The following is a 21528-nucleotide window of genomic DNA, read 5'->3' on the forward strand; positions in this document are numbered from 1 at the left end:
TCACAAAACCTTATACTTTAATTTATAGTGATGAAATTTTAATATACAAGTCCATAGTTATACCATATACTTTTTATGGGACAGTTTAAATATTTGGGTTTTTTTCATTTAAATGTATATTTTATTGTATGAAATGTTTTCCTAGTTGAGATTTGTCCCAGTGTCTGATTTGACATAAATACATCTGGTTTAATGTTGAGATACCTCTTTATATTTATGTAGCTCTCAACTCTTTGCTAATAAAGCTACTGCATTCAGTTTTAATACCATACTTTGCTCAGACATAGATTTCGCTAGCATGATGAATCCCTGTTAAAAATTTTGATTAATGAATGCTGCCACTTAAATTTTCCACTAGTACTTTCAGCACATAACTTTAGTTACCCTAAGTTCACCTGGACAAAGGGTAATGTTTAAGTATTTGTGAGAGACAAGTAAATGATAAATAATAAATTTTCCCCAGCCCTTGGAAAAAGTCAGGTGCACAGGATTATAGGTGTTCTTGGGAATTGAGGGTAGGGATGAGAAATGACCAGTGTCATGAAGCATTACAAAACATGCAAATGCAAAATTCCGAAGGGCATGCTTCTACATAGGCACCCTGAATCAACTGGTTGATATTGTTGGTGAAGTATTTGTTTTCCTCCCTTGAAAAAAAGTCCATACTTCCTTTTTTGGTGCAGTTTGATATTTTGTTACAAATACAGGTACATTTCTGTTAGATATTAACTTTCCAGCTTATAAATAGTGAAAAAAATGGTGAACTTTGTAGCAAAGCAACTACGTCACATAAATGTAATTTACACTAGAAATTATATCAGTTTTCATCTCCTAGTCTTAAAATAGCCACCATAATCATGAGGTAAGGATGAAAAAATAAATTAAATCAATTTTGTACTGAGTGTCTTGTGATAATTGCTAATGAAGATTCATCATTATAATGTAAAGTAATAAGTCTGATTAAATCTGACAGGATCCAGAGTATATAGGTAAACTTCACCTCCAGGGAATATGACATGTTTTATTCTATGTATACCTATCCATTTGTCTTTTCCATACATTTACATGTGGAGGCCTTAGGCAAAAGACTGGTAAAAAACAAGATATGTATGATTTATTTGGTTATCTTAATTTAATCTTTAAGAAAATTCATTTTTTCCCATTAATACACAAGTTCACTTATTTTAGTTCCCTTGCTTTTTTTTCAAATATTTTGATTTCATGTTTTGGCAAGAATTTTCCTTACTCAACTCATCCACAATCAGAACTTGGATACACTTTTCTAGATTTTGACCAAATGTATGTTATTACTGGCAATTTGGCCAAAGCAGTAAAATGCCTTTAGGGGTTAAATAAGGTCACAGACTCCAAGTGTCGGCTAACTCATTGATGTCCAGAATGCTAATGAATCAATCATTTTCTATTTCTGAACTGTCCAGTCTGATTGTGTTTTGTGGTGGTAAAGACATTTGGCCTAAGGAAAGGACTAAGGTGACCAGTTATTAGCAAAGGATACATACATCTTCCCAATACACTAAATACCTGTCACTTTGCCTGCCAATCAAACATAAACGGCCATATCTTGTAACCCTGGCATAAGGACTAGGCTTGCATGCAAGTAATTTGCAGTGCATAGCTTGATATCGGATTTCTAATTCCTTAAACACATATTTTTACAAAATGACACACAAGCAGTTAATTAGGATAAATGTTGCTTTATTGTGTAAGGTGTTGACAGAAGTAAAAGAAATTTACCACTTTTAATTTTAATTTATGATAAGGAACTGGAATTGGGAAGGGTTTTCCTATTTTTGGATTTGAACTTTCATCCATTGAGATCGATGGAAACAATGTCCTAGGAGCTAGTAACCTCTATGATTTCAGAAGAGTCCCATTTAGAGTATAATTTGTCTCTGTAAAACTAGGTAAATTACATCAATATATTGAAATGCCATAGCTCCATAATAAGTTTTGTGTGTGACACAGTTTTTGGACATACAACAAGATGAACAAGGAAGAAATACCATACTTTCTCTGTGGACGTAAATTAGGTGGAGAATTCCATCCAAAAAAATGCATTGTGTCTTACAAACTCAGACACCAATGAAATGCAAGAGGGGTTATGGGTAATGGGAAGTAATAGAAATCTGAAACAGGAAATGTTGAAAAGGCCCTATATTGAATTGCTTAAAGGAATTTTGTTTTCTTTAAAAAAAAAAAAATCTCCTTAGTACCCCAGTCTTGATATGAAAAATTTGTTTTTATCTTCAAACCTCAATTGGTATAATTTTTTTTTTTATCACAGAAGTGTTCTGAGATTTCCAAATGGTCAGTTGCACTTCTCAAAAATTCATTTAAAAGTGTTAATGAAAAAAAAGCATCAAAGAATTTATAAAAGGCACAATCCTGAAATCTGTATAAGGCTGACAGTGGTGTCAGTTTAAGCTTGACTATGTAAATACTGTATAAGTACATGGAGAAAATTCATTGTCAGATTAAGGAAGCATTGGTTCTTTGCAATTGCATTCACATAGCACAGTTCCTCATAAAGATGATTTCAAGCATTAAAGACAATTTGAAGATTAAAATAAATTCACTTGAAATCACTTCAAACGTGTTAATATATGCAGATCTTATCTCTCTTCCAAGAATGTTTTGTTCGTAATATGAGAAAAAGTGAATGACATACTTATGACATTTTTGATTGCATTGGAATATTGCATTGTCAAAAATTCCCCAAAATTGTCTGATTCAGAGGTTGATGAAGAGGTGAAGTGGCTTCATGTCCTGACTAGAATTGTCATCTCCCAAATACAAGGAAATATTAGATCCTAATCTGGGAAGTGTTCACTCAGTGTTTCTGGAAAGTATCCACCAGGTGGCACAGTGACTGGTATGCACTGTTACAGTGCTCTTGGTATTTCGGAAAAAGCACCCGCATTCAATACACAGATAACATAAAGTGGGTGAGAAACTCAGATGATTTAAAAACCACTTCTAATTATATATACCCAATTCTTTGTTATTTGCTTTTAATTCGGTGCTTTTATTTATGTATGGAAAGTACTGATTTACCTATCTTTACCTATATACCTCATTTGTAATGCTTCTCCTGTGGTTTTGAGTACTGAATCTCAATCAAGAGTCATAATACTTCTTTCCCTGTATCTAACCAATGCTTCACTTTGTAGTGATAGTTAGTGCTGGAAGCCAAAAAAAGAAGGTTTTTAAGTTCAAGTTGAAAAAAAAAAATTAATGTGAGGTAAATAATCTGTGTAAAGTATATCTTTTTTTAACACCAGCATGTTTATGTAATAATATCTTAAAGAGAGTATTAAATGTAGGTATTGGTAATACATTCACCTCACTATCATGTATTTTTCCTTTTATCTTGTCTCTTTTTCTACCTTCCTCCTGATTCTTTTCCACTCGGGGATGTTTATCATAGGTTTATTTACACATACCCATCTGCCACATGCTATTTACATATTTTAAGGTTGATTTTATTGGGTTATGTTAACAGATGTGACCACAGTAACAGCTTGGATGATAAAAAGCTTTCCATAATGGAGCCAAGCACCCCCACCTGACCATCCCCAACAAACGAGGCCACACAGGTGAGAACATATATATTAGACGTCCATAGGCATCCAGGTACACACCAAAGAAAATGGAAATTAATGGCTATTGAAATTAATTTTACCGCTGTGGACTGACAGAGGTATAGATGTTGAAGAAAAAAAGGTTGTCTAATGGTGGGAGATCATTAGTTAAGACTGTCCAGATACTTGATTGCCATTTGTCAACATTGTGGTATGACTTTAGTGGACTCTTAGAATATAAGGAATAATCTCCTGTACCCAAGTACTCTACATCACCGCCATATCTAGAACAGTCTAGACACTAAAAAGGCTTTAAAGATCGATTTTTATTTTAAATATCAAAATCATTTATGCAGATTTATTTTCTAAAATAAATGTTTTCATCATCTAAGTAACTATTTATATGATCGGGTGCACTTTAACTTTTTTTTTTAACACTCCAATTCTCTTTTTTTATGAAACATTGCACTTGATATTGATTTGCAGACTGATTGAGAACAGCAATCATAAATGTTGATTTTTATTTTCTTTTTTCCTTTTAACTATTAAGACAGTATTTTTCCATCAAAGGCTTGTAATACACATAGGAAAATCAAAAATTATGTCATTGGCATTATCAGGCATCCATGCATAATATAGACTCTAGCTCTGTAGTTGCTGTTGGTTCGGTATTTAAAGTACACATGTCCTTATTGATGAGGAATGATGTTTGTATCGATCTAAACTGCTATTTTCAGATTTGTTGCTCAATACTAAAATTTATTCTTGTTTATCAGGAGTTTTCTTCATTTGCGTCTTTAACTCTTGTGGCATATAATCTGGTCCAATAACGGTCAAATGAACATAAAAAAACATAATTAACACAATTTCTCTAATGATGTCTGATTCATAGTACGAAAGGATATTGACATTTCAAAAGTCTGCATTATTCAGAATTTCTTTTATTTTAGGATGTGTTTGATAAAGGGGGGGGGGGGGGGGGGGAATGCTGAAATGAAACAAAGTATTTCATAATGTTTAAAATGACAGTTTTAAAACACTTTGCTTTCAGAATCTGAATTGTATAATGAGAGAAAAAAGAATTAAAATCAATATACAGACAATTTAAATTTAGGTCATGTGCAATAATCGTTCTTAATTATCAGTCTATCAATAGAATTAATTGTTTTATTGGTATATGTACTAAGTAACCTGACATGTATATGTGACATTGACGTACACTGCATGGGTGGGTGTTTGGGGCCCTAAACTAAGATTATATTTACACCACAGGTAGTCATTGCATTGTTTACAACCTTTAATATGTCCTTCAATTACACCTTTCATACAGTAGTTTAAAAAAAAAATCCTAAGTGGGCTAGATATGGAAAAGACCAGTCATTTTACTTCCTAAAACCCTCAAAATTTTAAGTTCATTTTGTTATTATTATTACACAGGTAAATTAGGACCAAGTGCTCCATGTGGGTTGGGAAAAACACAATATTTATTTAGGTAATACACAACTGATCCTAGAGGAAGAACGTAAATACTGATTAAAAGTGCAACTGCCAGTATAACATATTTAGTATTTTTACGTACCTGAGAAGTATAAAAATAGATCTATTATACAGCAACAGGCCCTCTGTTATAGTATTATAATACGAGATAGAAGACTGTGAAGTAACCCAGATGTATTTCAATATAGGACAGAATGACACCAATGATTTATTAAGGGGAAGTAATATCCCCTCCTGATATATTTGCTTCTTATTGAGAAAGAACTGGGACACCAATCATAGTAATTAAGAAAATAAAACAGCTGATCTCCGATGTGAAGGTTACAAGCCTTACAAGAAACTGTGCCAATTTTTTTCATTTGCACTTGGTGATCACATAATGAGCGCTGTGTGTCAACATAAGCTGTCAATTTTTGGGGAGGGCGGATGATGTCATGAGGGGTCATCCAAGGCTAGGACCGTGTAATTTTATCTGTGTATTACCCCATGTAAATACACCATGTGAGACATGCTTTTGCAACCCTTTATATTGGAACTGAACATAACAACTTCATGTAATATCAGTAATCAGGACTGACACTGCTGAAAATAGCCAGCTTCTATTTTGGCAAACTGTGACCAGAAACTTTAGTGGTTGTTTACAGTTGGCTAAAAATCCTAAATTGTTTCTAATGATGAAAACTGTCAACTCTGTAAGTGCATTAAGTGTACATCTCTTTTGATATTCTTTCAGCCTACTAAATGGAACTAATTTTCAAACATCAGTTTTTATCAGGAGATGCCAGTGAGGCCTGATTGACACAAGGGTTGATAACAGTTCAATGCACACATATAGGGGAGCCATACAGTCAAAACAGAAGGCTCAGACAAAAAATTAGATCCCAGGCAAGATTGTTCAAATTACAAAACACCATGGGCTTAGATCGGTACTGTCTTTTGTCAAGAAATGCTTCATTAGAGGAGCTAATGGCTCAGACTAGGTGTCTAAGTTACAGTCTCAAAATAGATATATCCGATCTCCTCCTCTCTTTTTAAATAAGGATTAAATGGCCTTTAAAAATCATTTACCTCAATAATTAACATTTTTTGTTAGATAATAAACTTTTAATAAAATGTTTGTTAAAGTTTTATTACAATTCAATCTGATGTAATGGAACAAAATATTTTTTTTTTAAAAATATATTGCATAAAAATTCTAAATAGATATATGTGACATTTTTGATATAATTAGCTGGTATTTCCCCCAGTACATCAGTCAGGTGTTTTTGTTTGTAAACACAGACTCATCCCTCAGTGATGTGAGGATGACACCCCAGTAAGGCAGCTGATGCCCTCCTAAGGGTACTTCACTGTTTCCTGGTGGTTAGAAACATGTGTGGATTAATATTGTCTTATGTAGCATGTGATGTGATGTGCCAGCTTATAAACTTAAAATCTTATGGCCATTGTATAAGTACTAGTACTTTTTTTCTTCATATTAAGGAAACAATATTATTTGGAATAAATTGTCCTGTAAATTTAAGGACTTTAGAATTATATATGATTTTTTAAAAGATGAAAACAAGATGAAGTCTTTCGTGCACCTTTTTTAAGCTTTAGTTGTGTAAAATCCGTTAACATTTTATGCCACTTACAAGTAACATACCGCACTACCAATACATTTTAATTTTTCAAAATTGGTTTACTTTATCATGTAATCTCAAGAAAAGATGACATTTTGTGATTTGGATACTTTGGAGACTTTGTGAATGTACATTGTACTGAATTTTTAGTCTGGTTAAATATGTCATTTGACACAATATCATCTTTTTATTGCCATATAAAAATCAAACATTTAAATTTTATGTTTAGGTGATCCATTGTTATTTTTCTTCTTTTCCCTGACTTTCATCTTTTAAATGTTATTTACTTATGTATATCTACATATGAAACTTTATTGCTGTTTCGTGTGCACAACAAAAATTGCAATTACCTAAAATCAGTCTTTCTGTGAATTTGCAAAACTTCAGAAGGAATAGGGAATATCAGGAAATCTAACCCAGTTTATTGCAGACAAACCTTTTGACTTTAATGAATAATATTTCTAATACACATTTTAATGTCTTCTTCATTTCTCTGTTCATTTAACAGAGGAAATCTTGAGAGCATTGCTGTTTGATGAGTCGCCACAAACTTTATTATCTCTCATTATGAAAGAGTTTGATGTTACAGAAAAATGGTTCATTTCAATTATCTTTTTATAGCACACCCCATGGAGACGTATTTGAAATCACTGAATTAAACTTTCTGTCATGTATGTTTGTGTAAAAGGATTTGATATTTTGTGGTTTTATCAAGAACTTCTCCTGTGTGTTTGTATGTGTTTTAACCCACTTTTGCCCATTAAGCTGTCTCGCCGCCATGTCTACTATTACAAGTTACTTCAAAACCCAGCAATTGTTTCCTTTCAAAAAATATCAAGACAAGTAACATTCAGTATTTTTCACAAGATAGTTGTTGAAAATCTTATGCAAACAATTACAAAGTTAAGGCATGAAATGAAATCAATTTTTTTTTATGTACAATGGTGATTTGAGAAGAAAGTGTTCAAAATTATGCGGCAAAGAATGATAAAGCCGCCTGCTATTTGCTGTTAGGTACATGATGTTTGAAAGCTGTTGTTTGTAGATTTTTAAAATCCCATCATAAGCCTGGATCCAGTATTAGTAGATAATCTTGTCCTGTGGGTCCGTTATTTATGTTTTCTTTTTCCCTCTTATGACAATACTTCTAACATTTTAACACCTGCTAATAATCATAAACCCATCATTTTTGTGTCCTGAGGCCTTGAAAAAAAATTATTCACGAAAATCTGATAAACGGGAGTCACCTTTTGAATATCAAAAAAGGTTTGTTTTGAAGCAAACAGAGGGTATGGACCCTCTGTTATGTGGAGGAAGTTGACCTGTTAAGGTGAGAGATCCCTGGGCAAAGTCGATGTCCTTCGTCCTGTGGATTTCTGGACAGAAGGGGGACAGTGATTTCGCCAGCTTGTCAGAAATCCATCATGATCACATAATATCATGGATCATTCACGATCCATCAAGCATCTGTTTGTTTGTACATAAACTACTGTTTTTCCAAATACTGTTTATGATTTAGCATGTAAGATTAGCATAGTGGGTGATTTTTAAAATGTCAGACATTAACTATACATGGTAATAAAATTGAGAAGAATTCCAGGGTTTTTTTTTTCTTGTTTTAATATCATTGACACACCTTGTCTAATAATCAAGTCTTCTTTAATTCACAGCACTTATTTAAATGCCTTGCTACCAGTATAGGTGGCCATAGATTTTAACCTCAACAGCTTAGGCATAAAACATATGTTGTATTGAACTATATATTTGTCACATGTATTCAACACACAGTCATAGAAATATGTATTAATCATCATGCAGGATTTTAATAGCTGTCCTAAAGAATTAAATAATCAATTTCCAACACATTAAGGCCAATTACAAATTTCTTCAGCATTGATATAATTTGTGGGTGGAGATTGCCATTTGCGAGTTTTCTCAAGGGTAACTTGTATTCATTTCCATGTTACGTAACTGGCAAGTTTTAACCTGATGGGTATGGGAAAAAATACACTGATCTCTTAATGCACTTTTTGTCAGGTATGATCACTGTCATTTATAAGACTGTATGTACATTTATAGACAGGGTGAGACCCACAAACTTCTTTATCAGTGAGAGCGGTATTGATCCAGGGGCCTGGCTGTGAACTTTACCCAGTTCGAATAGGGAAAAAGTTTAGTCAACAAGGCAACTATCCAACCCTCGAGAAATTCCTGATTTGATCTGAGAAGAAGTTTCTCAGATTTCCCTACTGTGAGATTTATTCGGAGACATTGGTAGACCACATCCCATGGCAGTGGGGCTTACGATACTTTCCTGTCTCTTCAAACTTGGGGATAACTTCTGACACGATTTGACACTGCATTCATTAATAATACCAATAGGTACTTGAAGTATAATTAGTTTTGTTATGTGTGTATAGTTACGACATGTTCCTGATTCACCTGTAATGCTACTTCATGATCCTCAGAAGCACATTTATCCCAAATCGCTTTCTTTTAGTACAGATATAAATTCAGATATCTAAAATTTAAAAGACATTTTACAACACTTCAGATGATTTTTATGATTTTAATTCTCATGCTTCTGCCTCTTAAATTTCATAACATCAAATTAAAAAGTTTATTGTAATATGGCATCAAATGCAAAAAATATTTTCTTTTAAAAGAATCCCATCATGCTTTTTTTTGAAACCTCCCTTTGACATTCTGCAGTTTATATATATTCTTCTAAATTGTAATAAATTATAAAATTCTAAGTAAAGGAAGATAAATACATTCCTCTCTTATCACCTACAGAAAGGTCTATAGCTATATATACCAAAAACTTTAATCTATGTGTAATTGCAGTTTAATCACCTTAGAATGTCTGTAGGATTTCTTATCTAACGGGCAAGTGTGTTGATTAAATTCTGCCAGCTTTACAGTTTATATTTGTATCCAATCAAGGCCAGCTCGTGTTTCTGTGTCATGTTTACATGTCACATATAAACCATGTGGTCATTTTTCATCAGCAGTAATTTTAGGGGGGCTTTGTATATGTAAGAAATTTAAAGTGCAGATGAGTACACTTCTGATGTAAGCGGATTTAAAGACCAGACCTTGACCTCTATCGGATGTCTGAGTTTGTTAGATTGAACAGGTCATAGTATTGTTGTACCAGCTTATGATTTCAAAATACTGTACGATATAAGTAAATAAACACACTGTTGATCCGAAAATATTGACTTTTCAAATATCAGACCCCTTAATGTCTTGTTACCCCAACTACTGTTATTTTATGCACAAGCCCAATTTTCGTACTTATTTTTCAGGCTACTCCAAGAATGTTTTTATGGGCACTATGCAATGATTTTTATATCTTGTTTAATTACCTTGAATTTAGGTCATTAAGTATATTTAGTTTTAGGTTTGTATTTTCTTATCTGTTCAGGGAACTTTAATCATTGGTTCTTAATTTGTAAATAAAAATTATTAATTTTTTAGAAGTTATGTTTTATGAGATTTTGTTCGGAAAACAAGAGACACCAGTGATTTACAGAATCTACAGCTGGAGAGACAACTCTGACATTGTAAAATAGTGTCTGTTCCCCCCAGTTCATATATTGGGAAAAACTGCGTGGAGTCTGGGAGGAAATGGAGCCATATACATACCACAGTCCTGTCTGAAAGATTGCATGTTTTACACCAGAATATTGATTGTTATAACAGACTAGATGTAGACACAGAGAGTGACAGCTCACAAATGGAAGCCAATGGCAATTTGGCCTGTTAGCCCATTTTATATATCAAGCCAATATCAACTAATCAGCCAAAAATTCTTTTTATACCCCCTTCTAGGAGCATTTTGGAGAGAGCTTTGTGTTGAATTAATACTTGAATTGTTGTTGATCTTCAGAGGGATTTTATTTTATTTTTGTTATGTTTGTCATTTACCTGTCTGACACATTCAGGTACAATTACTTATTTAAGAAATTTGAAAAGGAGTTTGATTAATCAGCTTATTGATTAGTTACTGGTACATGGTTGAAAGTCTTTAAGGGCCTTGATGTATGTCTAGTATAAAAGTCAAATTTTTTCGTATATAGCTTTTTCTTTTCTTTTTTGTCTTATTTGCCTATCAGAGATTTGTAAACAGAAGGTGTGAGCTGTCCAGCAGAGCAGTGAACTCCGATATTAATCCTGTGGGTGTTCATGTCTGTCAGTAAATTTACTTAACTGATTCTCTATTCTGAGAGACTCCACTAACAGATATGATGTCCAAGTACATTTTTGGGGCCTCAGTTAACATATTAACTAACTGTTAAAACATCTTAACAGCTTGTCAGCTTCCATTTCCAGTCAGGGAGATGCTATGTTTTTTTGTTTTTTGTTTTGTTTTTTTTATCCCATTAAATATGTTTATCGATCATGAAGGGTCTGGGATGCAGTACAGTCATTATCTATATGTACCGAGGATGTTCTGAAATTGTATCAGGAACCTACTAAACAAGACATTTATTTCATTAATGATGGGCCAGTACACTTATTAACCATTGATCAATATTAGGTCAACACACTCAGTGTGCTTTGACGATATGTAGGTCACATTGGCTTTTCCCCCATAATGTCATTGACCATTTGATAACCAGATAGCCAATGTAAGTTCAATCTCCTATAAATATGTCGTTTGTATTGCAATATTCCAGAATTTCAAATTTTGAAGTGTATTTGATTGAAAATGAGATTTGCTGTTCTTGACAGATCTATAAATAGGAGATGATTTAAGTGTTGTTTGTTAATTTCCTCACTTGACCTTACAGGTGTTAAGGTCACAGTATTATGTTGTAAATACATGATATAAACCAGTAGAAAAAAAATTGGCATTATGTACTTACTTGTGTATCTGACACTTTACAGCTGATAATTGCAAGTTTTATTTTGAAGATTTGAATTATATAATCTGGGCATTTTGCCCTTTACATTTGGCATTTGGTTGAAATACAGACTAATTCATTTATCATTAAAAAATGAATGCAAAAAGGAACACCGCTGAGTTTTTAGCTCACTTGAACCATAGGTTCAGGTGAGCTTTGCTGAAAAATAATTTTCCAGCATATCTATTGTAGTCTGTTTATACATATGTATCATTGGCAAACATTACATTTTGACTTAAGCTCCAAAACCTCTGAGGCAAAGAAAACTGCCTCAAAGTATCCTTGGATTAAGGTGATTGGAAGTTCTTCTGATGAAGAACCACATCCTTCATCTTTCATTCTTTTTTTCTATATTTTGAAAGAATTGCTGCACTAGAAAACTTGAAACTCTTATAAAGCGTTTATGTTCAAATCATGGACCTCCAAGGCAGGATGGACCACAATGAGACTCTTCAGAAATCTTTTTTCTTTGGAATGAAATAAAGACATGTGAAAGCATTCTTATGAAGTGAACAATCATGTCTTCAATCTTTCTCAAATTGTAGTCCCCAGATCTCTGCATGGTTTGGTCATAACAGGGTTAAAAAGTTTTATAGGAACAAATATCAACCAATGGCACCAAAGGAATAATCGGATGGGGCAGAGAAATACAATATTTTACAAAGGAACACATTTTTAAATTTCTGTAAATCTTAATTGTGATCACCAAAGTCACATTCTCTCAAACTGGCAAGCATCCTCATACAATGTAAATTTACACTTTTTGGGATTCTGGTTTGGCTGGTGCTAAATATTGTGTCTTATTACTGTGACTGTTAAGTGTGACCTTAATTAGCTAATTGACCTGCCTAGGTGGTTACCAGTAGGTGGCACCTTGCAGTGACTTACTTGCACTACATGCATGCTGCTGTTTAGCAGTGCTCTATTTGGCAACCCTGTGAAGAACTCAGTTTCCCCCTTTGGTTACATAATCTCTCACCTGCAGGATGTACATCTTTGTGATTAACCACCTTTGAGATTAGTCAATGTGCTGTTTGATTGATTTGCTAGATCAGCGAATTATGTGGTCAGAGGTTCGGCTCTGAATATAGAAATTTTAATATATCAGGTGTTGGTTGTTCGTAATGGATCAGCATGCTATCAGTGGCATCTGGCTAACTGAAACACAATGTCCTAAGTGTGATTTTTTTACTTTACAGATTTTTCATTTTCATTACAAATGAACTTTTGATTGATGTGTGTAAATTGTATGTCATTAAGCTTGACTGGTTTTTAAGTCTCATGTAAAAAGTACAATTATGTTTTGTGGAAATAACTTAATTCATAGCTGGTAGACCCAAAGTAGTAAATTTTACTGTAATGATGTTTGCTCCCTAGGAAACTACTCGGAAGAAATTGGAAAGTGTCATTTGTACCTATGGCTCTGACATAGTTGCCATGAAATGTCAAGGGACCCAATCTAGGCTAAATATAATAAGTAATGGTTTTATCTACCTCCTGTGAGGCGCTACAATCCTATTAATCATTTGCCTTAAATAATCAATTCTGATGCCGCTACCTATTGCTTCTCTATAAAACCAGTATTTCCTCTCTACTTTCCTCCTCACTGATTACATACAGAAGATTCTGAAAGAGGCAGAGCGTTCACCTCAGTGTGACTACCGTGTCCAGAGTTTTCTAGGGCACCCTCCAGAAAACTGGGTCAAATCGTTCCTAAGGGTTAAAAAAAGTTGGTCCTCAATATTTACTTTATATATTTTGTAAAACGGTTTGTGTTGTCAGTGTTATTTTTGTATGTATATTTATAATGACATGATATTGTGATTGCTTGCCAAAAAAAGTTTTATGAGAGATAGGTTTTGCATCTTCTTAAAGGCCGGTAGTGACCTAGAAAATTTTACACCCCGACGGCAATTAAGCATATATGGCAAGGAGGCATGGCTCACTCCTCTGCAGTTTAAATTTAGAATTGTTATCAGTCACACAAACATTACCACATGCTACAATCTACACGTGCACTCTAGCAGACGATATTCTTCTTTCAGTGTAAAGAATCACTTTGTTTAGAGGGCTCAATTTACTAAATAATCCTGAATAAAAAAAACTGCTTGATCTTACAAGATTTTTTAAATATTTATAATTAATATCTGTTTCACTGTATATTTTATAAATTACTTATTTGAAGACATTTATGATTCAACTTTAAGTGAAAAGTGCAGATATTTGTCTTTTCCAGATGTTTTCTCTGTAGCTGAATGTAGGGGGTTTGTAGATCTTTTTTCCTTTTCTACTTCTTGGAGCATTTGCTCTGGGTGGATTCCATACAGAGGTAAACTCTCTGTCCACATTTTCGTTCCAATGACAGACTGCTAGATTTGATCGCGCTCTGTATCCCTTGTCACTAAATGCAATTCTTTTGTCCTGAAACATGTTCATAGTATTGTTGAAACTTTCTACATAATATGTATCCTTTGCAAGTACATAATCCTGTGGGTATCTATACAAATTTGAACTAGTTATTACACCACGTAACAATTTTTCTGACACTTTATCACATATTACAAGTCTTGATGGCTCATAATTTGGATCTGTTTTGCACCGTGATGTAGGATGACAATCAGAATGATTTCCTTTATAATGTTCAATGATATTCAAAAGGAGATCTTGTAATTTTTGGGGATTTTGATCGCAGTTTCTAATTGCCCAGTGGCAGTGAGTGGCAACTGGCTCAACTTTATCATATAGATATTCAGACCAAGTTTTCCCCTTCTGATATGCTGGTCCACTTGAAATTTTTTTCATTTTCTCTTTAATACTTTTAACTCCATGCCAAGTATCATTTTGATTCGTTGTTCCTCCTAATTCTCGAACAAATTTATTGATGGAGATATTTCGATCATGAATATGAACATCAACTGAAACACCTTGCTCATCAAGATAGTTGTAGATTCTCTCCGTTCCAAGTTTCTCGTGTCTTTGAGATACTGGATCGTCCACTTTGGTGACATGTTCACACTTTATTACTTGGTGTGTTTTCTCTCCTAACGCCACAACACTTGAGTCTTTGGCATTTTTTCCCCATCCATGCCGAGCATCTGTCATGATGTTAATTCCGTCATCATCGCTGCATCCTACTTCTCCCCAAAGCGCCATGTTAATACTGTCTTCATATTCTGATTCAATAAATGGATAGATATTCTGTAAGCATTTGTCACGATTACTTTGGTTGATGGTACCAATTTTAGCTCCCTTTGAAAATCTGACGTAATGAACAGGCAACATTCCACTACAAGCAAATCCATGAATAACTCTTTTATTCACCAAATATTCATTATTTGGTAAGTATGGAGATGAAGACCACAAAAGGCTATGATGTTTTTGAATTCTACAATTAAATCTTGCTGCAGCAACATGTCCCTTTTCGGTAATCTTTTTTAATGAAAGATCACCATTACAGAATTTGGAATGATTTTCCACCACTTTTACTAAACGTCTTAGTGATGATTCTGCAGTAAGGAAAATTTTCTGGTTAGAATCCTTTTCCTGTACCTGAATGTATGTGTTCAAGTCCAAGGTCTCCATAGCCACATTTGCTTGTTCATCTTCTCTGTCATATTTCTCTAAGAATGTTTTCAAAACCTTTTCTAGGATCTCTGCATTATTTACAGGATGATTCAGCTGTCTCACTAAAATATCTCTTGCTTTATGAAGAAGAGAAAGTATTTCATTTTTTTGTTGGTCATCTCCAGGAATTGATATTTTAAATGAAGGTGGACGTTTTTTGGTTGTAGAATCCATATTGTATGATCAGTAATAATTCAGAAACTTTAGAGATCATTGAATGCTAGCAGTAAGCCCAACTTCAATTGGTGCAAGGGGATTTCAAGTTGAAAAAATTCTATGATTTTTCTGGTTTTATTATGGATGCTAATTCATTGAAAAGCAGAGCAAATAAAGTTCAATGAATGTCAAAAGATTTGTTATTAATTTATTTAAAAAACTCTTAATAAGTAACCTTTAATTTTTGGAAAAGTTTTCAACCCCCCTACCAAATAAAATGAAACATTCTGCTGCTGAAAAAAGAGATTGCAATATGAACTCTGAACCCAAGTGACATTTTATGGAGCGATGTTTGGTAGGAACAATTGGGGTAATATAATTTTATTAAAATAAAAAACAGTGATATTTGTCCCCCATGAAATGGTTTAGAACTGGGGAAACAGGGGAATTTCATAAAAAAAGAAATCCAAAACAATCATCTTTCAAATAATTTTTAAAATGACATTTTACATGTAATATTTATTTACTAATTTATTGATTACTATTATAGTATATCTTTCCTCTATGTCCCCCTCCCATATCATTGTTTGGCATCTGCACTGGCTAAAGTTGCTAATGGGCATTAAATCAGAGTAACTTGACATTTACGCGCGAAAACTTTGACAGTATCTGAAATCTAAAAATGGCAAGCAAGCGGCAGGTTTTAATGGAATTGAGTGATGATCAGTTAGAAAATATAAGAGGTGTTTTCCATCACTTTGATTGGGATTTTGATTCAGCAGTAATTTCAGATAGTAACTCTTTAGTGAATGTCGAGACTCAGACCGATTCACCAGAACATGAAATAAATGACAACAATGAGTTCGTAAATGAGCCTTTCAGAATTCAACAGGATCCTAATAGTTCAGAGTGTATATATTGTTTCTGTAGACCATGTATCACTGATGAAGTAAATAGGCAGATGTGGTGGGAAACTGACCCTCACCCAAAACATAGAAGAAACAGAAATTTGCGCAAAGAAATGTACAAAAGATTTTGGACTATGATGTATCATAGAGATATCTGGAATCACCCTAGATATGTTGAGAAAAAAAGAAGGGCATTAGAACAAGACCAAAGATACAGGAATTTAGTGTGGCATCGTAGAGACATAATGCCAGATTGTGTAATAAAATGTGTGAGGGGCTGGTTTCCCAATCCTGACAACATTCCATACATGGGCCACCTGTGGGAGTAATATTACTGATTCAGAAGTTCAAGGTGATGATTCGGGGATGTTTTCCCGCATTTTTCTACCAATGTGCTCTGCCTGCGAGGCACAGAAAGGGTCTTTATAATCACGTTAACAATAACTCGCTATATAAACAATAGAATTTATTGTATTCATCATTATATTTGAAAGTTTGTAATTATAGTTTTTATATAAATTCAATAGTTATGCCTTGGTTAACTAATTCAATATTTATTAAGATGATCCTTTCTGTACCTTTCAATGCTGAGCAGGTCAGACTCAGAGTGCAATGAAACTGAAGAACAACATGTGTATCGAAGGATTATTCAGGAGACATTATACATGTAATATTACTGAGCTTTCAGTTTTAACATAATGTAATGAACACTTTGGAGTGAAAATATTTGTTTTGGATCAGAGGGATGAGTTATTTCAAGACTAACACTGGGGATGGTTACCTAAACTGAGTTTTCTCTCACTCAGACTGGGCAGTATTGTGATTGCGGGAATTACTTTTCATATTCACCATTCATTTTAAATGGAACAAATTGAAATACATTGGATTTACTAATAAATGTGAGTAAATCTAAATATTTTATTCCTTTTAACAGAGAATAACATGTACCCATACACATTATTGGTTCATTTTGGCGCCATCACTACACAGACATGCCTTTGCAATGTGAGTGAGTCAACATCCGGTGTAAACAATAACAAATAGAAATCACGCCCACAAACTGCCAATCTCTAGTTTGAAATACAAAATCAGCCCTGCTTCAATTTTTTGAAGCCAAAATTAAAATTTAAAAAGTATTTATATGTAAAATAAATCTGGCAAATAAATGCCCAGTGATGAGAGGGACTGGCATAACAATTTTGAAATGATAATAAAATAGCTGAATCTTGATTTCTGCAAAATAAGTGCTGCAATCTGAATGTGACCAGAAAATTCATAACTTCCACCATTTTCACCGATTGGTTGCTTTTATACCCAATTGCTGTTCTATCTTATGGGATTTGCATTTCATTTCTATACATATGTTAAAGTGACTCATGCAGATTTAGTTCAGAAATGAGAATCTGGTGAGGATTAGCAGAATTTTCCTTTGACTGATGGCAAACAGATATCAGCTGATAATTACCTCAAAAACATCACAGATTATTTTTCATAGAATATACATAGTCATCAGAGATTATAACAATAGCGTCGATAATGTAATACCACCATGTTATAACGCTTCAACTGTCTCTCATACCCTGACCTGATTTTTCCAAAGGAAACTTGATTCAAATTTTGCAACGGAAATACCATAATCACAATGATTAGGCCCCTCACTATCAGTAACTGCAAGTATATCTGCATTGTCATCAAATGGGTCCAAGTCAATTAGGGAAGCTTTGTTGTCCAAAAAAATTAAAATATCTATTGTTGATCCATGTTGCTCATAATTAGAGCAATTTGCTTTATACATTAATAATACCAGGTAGAAAGGGGATTAAAGGAAATGTTATTTAAGAATTTCAATGAATACAGTTTTTTAAAAAAGAAAATGAAAAAGAAAATTTGTACAGGTGGGTTGTTATATCTATGGGGGTAATACACACTGGTGTTACTGATACCTTTTCAACATTGTGTGAAACAACCATCGACACGCGCTGTCTTGTAATCCCTATATGACATTAGCAGAATTTGTTTCTATTATACGGTGTTTAGATGTCTAAAAGAGCACATCATATGACATCATTTTGTAATAATATACACAAAAAATATCTCCATTTTATAAGATTCATGACGTTAATATTTTATACTTTCTATACAAATCAGTATTGATATTCCTATAATAACCCGTAGAAATGAGGTCAGTGGCTTATTAGTCAGTTTTACCCCTCTTTTTTACAGGGCTTCAGAAGAATCCATGATGTAGTGTAGCTGAACCAGACAGGCAACATGAACTGGCGAGTTCATATGTTCAAGTTGTATCAACATACATGAGGTACCTCTCTTAGTTCATTAACTGTTATTATCAGGGAAGGATGAAATCTTCCCATCAGGCAGGAATTGCTTCTGTCTGCTGAAAAAAAGAAGGTCAAGGTCATTTCAACTTTTGGAGCAGATGTTGCCTCTGGGTTAGTGCTGGCTTCCATTCTGTTTGACTTGGAAACTCCTTTTATAAGCTGGAGTTTTATAGTCACTTAACCACCCGCTATCTGACAACATGAGACTGTCTTTACTTTTATTCAGTCATTTGAGGGATAGTATGAGACATTTCAAGTACTGTTAAGGGACCAAGGCTGTCTGGTTTAATGTGACTTGTACTGATAACAGTCACACTGAAAATTTATTAAAACCTAATTGAGTAGTCTGTTGTTACATTAAGAGTGGGAGAAAAATCCAGAACGAGAAGAGAATGGTCCGTCTCTGTGCCTTGACAGGGGTATCAAACATAGCCAGGTGAACTTTTTTCCACTTTAGTCATTTTACGTAGTTTGGGGTTTTTAAATGTCTGATTATTTGGAAAGAAAGGACTAACGGGGTATATATTCATAAATTGCCCTGGCTTAGTGAAAAGAATCTCTAAGACTTTCAATTTGTTTTCTCTGTAATCATGGCCATTTTTCAATAAGAAGCTGGGATTAGCTTATTCTTTTGATGATAGCACCTGCTACAGATACATTTATATACCTATATTGCCATTATTTGGGTATTCTGTGACTTACACCTGAATACAAGCTTGATTAGGAAGGGTAATGGAAGGTTCACCCTCATCGTTTTTATAGATACTGAAGTATTTCTTTAATAAGAGTGCTGATTTATTGGCAAGAACATTTCAATAACAATTTCAGCTAATGTAGATAGGAGGGTTTTTTACAGTGATAAATTGGCAGATGATCTTCATGCGGTCAGGGAGCAAATAGTGAGGATGCTTTCTATTTCATTTATTTGTAATCCCCAATTCATTAGCTTTGACAGGTGTTTCCGACATGGTCAAGAATTTGTTACTATAAATTTACAGTGCTACTTGGATGCAAAACATTAATTTGCTCAATTTGATAATAAATGCACTTTAAGTTTTGACATTATATTTCAATCATCATGTTTGGACATTTACTTTAAAACTGTGGGAACAAATGAGAATTTTTTTCCCCAAAATTTGAATCTTTTTCAAGATGTAATAGTTTTCTAAAAGTAGAATAAAGACATGACTTTTCTTCATAACCTTTAATTTTGGATATATCTAAAGATAGAAAGAAAGGTTTTTCTTATGAATATGTAAATTAAGGCCAGGCATACTGTAATATTTTGATTTCTGTAGAAAAGTCAAAATTTCCTTGTAGATAATTATAGGAACTGATAGGTGCCTTGCCTGACTGCCACCTAAATTGTATTGCTGTGGGGCGGGCTATTTTTATACCTGATGTCAGCCTGTGCTAATCAGTGTTTTGGTTTTTCGGCAATGTCTTTTACCTGTACTTTGCGTGTTTTACATTATGTAAGACAGAGATTATCCACTTTGGACTTCTTTCTGACCTTCTAGGACTGAGGTTAGGTAGATAAGACATGACAAACCAGTAAATAAGGACCTTAAATTCTGAATGTGGTGATTAATACCTTAATATGCACTAAAATTAATTTGCATTCATTAAAAGTTTAGTTTATTTAGTTGTTTATAAAGTTTATTTTCAGCATAATAGAAACTTACTGGTTAATTTAAAATTTATGTAATAGAGTATGTTAATGAAGTATTAAGTGGAAATTGGAGATATACGGAGATGTACATGAAATTAGTGAGGATGTGCAAGTAGAATTATATGTTATAATTCATATTCATGCTTTCCATAAGGTGTTACTTGCATGCTGAGTAGACATGCCAAAATCACTGGCCCCACTTGTTTGACTTTCCAACACTTACTTATCCAATTGATGTCATACCCACCATCTGTCATTGTGATTTGTTAATCCCCTCTTCCCAGCAGCTGACAGCTTTCTTTACCTATGAAAATGCCACCATTTAAAAACTTGCTATTCTGACTACCCGGAGGAACCGGGGTGGCTTAATGAACCACTCTGGAGGCCAAGACTATTTACACCTTCCAGAGCTGAAGTAGCGGTCTGAGAACCATCTGTTGTGGTTATGTCAAAAGTATATACTTTTCTCACTAAAATGTTAATTATGCATGGTCCCCCTTTTTTCCAAATGATAATTGGGAAGCCAAGTGACGTTCTTACTGCTTGCATCCTGATTGTGGTTTTGGGGGCTTTTTATTTTGAATGTACAAACCTCTGACAGCTGTATACTTGTATTGTGAGGAGCAGGTGATTTTTAAGAATGCCTGGGTCTATCTAAATACCCCATATGGCTTTTTCCCTGACCTGGGTATTTGTGTATTCAAGAATTAATTCTTATCAGGGCGATTTTTAAATTCATGGTGAAAATTGTATACAACATAACAGTTTTCTGTGACTATTATAAAGTTATTTTATTTGGTTATAAGGGCTATCAAGTAAAGATTTTAACAGTATTAACAGTTGGCAATTTCTCCCAAAGCTTTTAAATTGTAAATAAATATGCATCAGTAATCATAAGCTAGCATGTAGATCTCTTGACCATTAACCAGCCGTTGGCTCTGTTTTCCATCTGTTTAAATATCACTTATTTTTCTTTCATCTTCATATCCTCCACTCAAATTTCTGGCACATATGTAAAATCAATTTTGATAACACCAATTTTTGTATGTTGCCGTGGTCACTGACTTCTGAACTCTTCTGATTGGTCAAGGGGTCCAATGGACCCTTAGTTGACCGTGTCATTATCCGCTAGCTATTCAAATCTCTAGATATTTTTATACCTGTTCAGCTGTCCTTTTGTAACCTTTTGCTTTAA

General features: G+C 33.8%; 1 long non-coding RNA gene across 1 annotated transcript in view; it reads left to right on the top strand.

Annotated features, from left to right (window-relative positions):
* The window catches only part of LOC133177147 (uncharacterized), an 80280-nt gene that overhangs the window by 52488 nt on the left and 6264 nt on the right, over positions 1 to 21528 (top strand). The window contains exons 5-6 of the long non-coding RNA XR_009719611.1: positions 3524 to 3617; positions 18546 to 18639. This is a non-coding gene — a long non-coding RNA (uncharacterized LOC133177147). The remainder of the gene's footprint in view (positions 1 to 3523; positions 3618 to 18545; positions 18640 to 21528) is intronic.

Source organism: Saccostrea echinata, unplaced genomic scaffold (genome assembly GCF_033153115.1).
Source record: "Saccostrea echinata isolate AGI-Se365-2 ecotype Australia unplaced genomic scaffold, CSIRO_AGI_Sech_v1 ptg000086l, whole genome shotgun sequence".
Taxonomy (NCBI): domain Eukaryota; kingdom Metazoa; phylum Mollusca; class Bivalvia; order Ostreida; family Ostreidae; genus Saccostrea; species Saccostrea echinata.